Raw genomic sequence first — 3,262 nt, 5'->3', positions numbered from 1 at the left:
AACAAACGATTTAGAATATTACATAAATTTAGTTGATAAGGCACTGGCAGGATTTGAGAGCACTGACTCCAATTTTGAAAGAAGTTTTACAGTGGGTAAAATGCTATCAAACAATATCACATGCTACAGAGAAATCTTTTGTAAAAGAAAGAGTCAATTGATGCAGCAAACTTTATTGCTGTCTTTTTTTTAAGAAATAGACACAGCCACTCCAGCCTTCAGCAACCATCACCCTGATCAGTCAGAAGCCATCAACGTCAAGGCAAGACCCTCTACCAATACAAAGAGTATGACTGGATGATTGTTAGCATTTTTTAGCAATATTTTTATTAAGGTATGCATTTTTATTAAGGTACATATTTTTTATTAAGGTATGTGTTTTTTAGACATAATGCTATTGCACACTGGATAGACTACAGTAGAGTATAAATATAATTTTCCTATATACTTGGAAACCAAAAAATCTGTGTGACTCACTTTATTGCAATATTAACTGTATTGTAGTGACCAGGAACCAAACCTGCAGTATCTCCAAGGTATCCTATAGTTTATTTGATGAGTGTCTATATTTCTAGAAATAGAAATCCCATATCCCAGGGTCACCAAATTCAATCCACTGTCAAGGTTGAGTTCTTCAGAGGACAACTTTATGGGAGTAGACAGTTTCTTGTAAATCTTTGCAGAGAGGAACAGTCATTAGAATCCTATCTGAAAGCCCGTCACTTTCTACTCAATTACCATAAGTCTGGCATTGAGGACACGATGATTTTCTTTACTATTTCTAGGATTTACTCTCTTTAGGAATTTCCACTTGCAGCTTTGCATTGGATTTAACTTGGGTGAAATTCAACTGCATTTTAAAAGTGTTTATTATCTATGAATCCTGTGCCCGAATAGGTTCAGGAAGGCATCAACTTTACCCCCTTAGAATTCACAGTAAGGCAATAACTACACACATTTTACTACAGTTTAATTTGTGGACACCATGAAAATGAACAAAGTGCTACTAAGGTACATTAGACTAGCAAGAACCTTGGACATTATCCCCAAATGAAAATCTTACCAAGTGATTCTTTAAAGTTTGTTAAACTTAACCATTTTAAAAATAAGTATTAGAATTATCATAAATAAGTTAAACAACAAAATAAATAGAATTAAATGAATCATTGTATATCTTTATCCCATGTAGCTGCAGTTTATATCTTCATTGTAAAAATATATTGAACATTGACTAAACTTAAGTTCATATTTAATTACAACAGACACTCAAAAAGTAACAAAATATAGAAATTACAGAGAATACAGTCTCTGAATAGACAATATTTTTATTAAGTTTGGAAATTCTAAAGTATCCTCTTAAAAAATTCATTGTCAAAAAGGAAAATCAAAACTATAATTTACAATATGGTGAAGGTGGCAATTTAAATCATTGGATGAAATTAATATCAAGAAATGGTTTGGATATGTTAACTATTTATAAACATAAAAATTTGGATCAATACCTTATAACATATACTAAAATTTGCTTCAGAATGAGTCAAGGTTTGAATGCAGGATTGATACGTAAAAATGTGGAAGAAGATATTAAAAAGAGCCTGGGCTCAATGGCTCATGCCTGTAATCCCAGCACTTTAGGAAGCTGAAGCAGCAGGATTGTTTGAGACCAGGAGTGTGGGATCAGCCCAAGCAACATAGTGAGACACCGTTTCTACAAAAAAAAAAAATTAATTATCTGGGCATGGCAGTGGATGCCTGGTGGTCCCAGTTTCTCAGGACGCTGAGGCAGAGGGACCACTGGAGCCCAGGAGGACAAGGCTGCAGTGAGCTGTGATGGCATAATTGCAGTCCAACCTGGGTGACAGAATGAGACAAGGAATGAAGGGAGGAAGGGAGGAAGGGAGGGAAAGAAAAAGAAAGAGAGAAGAGAGAGAAACAAAAGGAACAAAACGATTTAATTAAAAAAGAAACTTTTTTAGAGATGGGGTCTCACTGTGTTGTCCAGGCTGGCCAGGAACTCCTGGCCTCAAGCAATCCTCTTGACATAGCCTCTCAAAGTTCTGTGATTATAGGCATGAGTTGCTACACCTGGACAAAGTCATTTAAATATAGATATTTTTAATATATAAAAGTTAAAATTTATGTATACCATAAATGAAAATTTAAAAACTTATTGGGAAATATATTTACACTATAATGACAAAGAGTTAACACCTTTTATTTTTAAAATATCATAGAACTTGCTAGAAAAAGATGAATGCCCCAAAAGAAAGTGCATAGACATTAAAAAAATTAAAATAGGCATAGATACTAAGATAGATATAGACAATAAAAAAAAAAACTCTAACAACCAACAAACATAAGAAAAACCTGTAAAAAGCCACTAGTAACAGAAAACAATTCAAATCAGTAAAAGGAGTTACCACATATCACCATAAAAGCTGGCAAATAATTTCTTTAACTCTTCATTTGGATAAAGAAATGCATGGTCTCACATGGACTACTGGTTATTTCATAATTTATAAATTCCTATAAGACAATTTAGCAGTATATATCAAAAGCCTTAAAAATGCTCCTCCCACTTTACCCCACAATTTGTGTCTGGAAATTCATTTTAAGTAAATAATCCTAGATTCACACTCAGATTTATGTGTAAGGACATATATTACTATGAAATTTATAATAACAAAAAAATGAAAAAACCTAAATAACTGAAAAGAGCAAATTAATTAAATAAAATATGTGCACACAATGAACTGATATATAGACAATAATACCATTTTCTAAAATGTATGACGATACATGAAAATACTTATGATGGGCTGGGCGCCGTGCCTCATGCCTGTAATCCCAGCACTTTGGGAGGACGAGGCGGGTGGATCACGAGGTTCGGAGTTCAAGATCATCCTGGCCAACATGGTGAAACCCCGTCTCTAATAAAAATACAAAAATTAGCTGGGCATGGTGGCATGTACCTGCAGTCCCAGCTACTTGGGAGGCTGAGGCAGGAAAATCGCTTGAACCCAGGAGGCAGCGGTTGCAGTGAGCCGAGATCGCGCCACTGCACTCCAGCCTGGTGACAGAGCATGACTCCATCTCAAAAAAAAAAAAAAAAAGAAAGAAAAGAAAATACTTACAATGGAATTAACAAAGCCTTACATATAATGAAATCACAATTCTGTTTAAAACAAAAACTTGTCCTTTGTGGAGAAAGACCAGAAGGAAATACATCAGAATGCCAATGATAGTTGTCACAGCTCAGGGA

This window comes from Mandrillus leucophaeus, unplaced genomic scaffold (assembly GCF_000951045.1).
Source record: "Mandrillus leucophaeus isolate KB7577 unplaced genomic scaffold, Mleu.le_1.0 Scaffold116, whole genome shotgun sequence".
Classification (NCBI taxonomy): Eukaryota; Metazoa; Chordata; class Mammalia; order Primates; family Cercopithecidae; genus Mandrillus; species Mandrillus leucophaeus.
The sequence above is the reverse complement of the archived record's forward strand: the minus strand, read 5'-3'. Positions refer to the sequence as shown.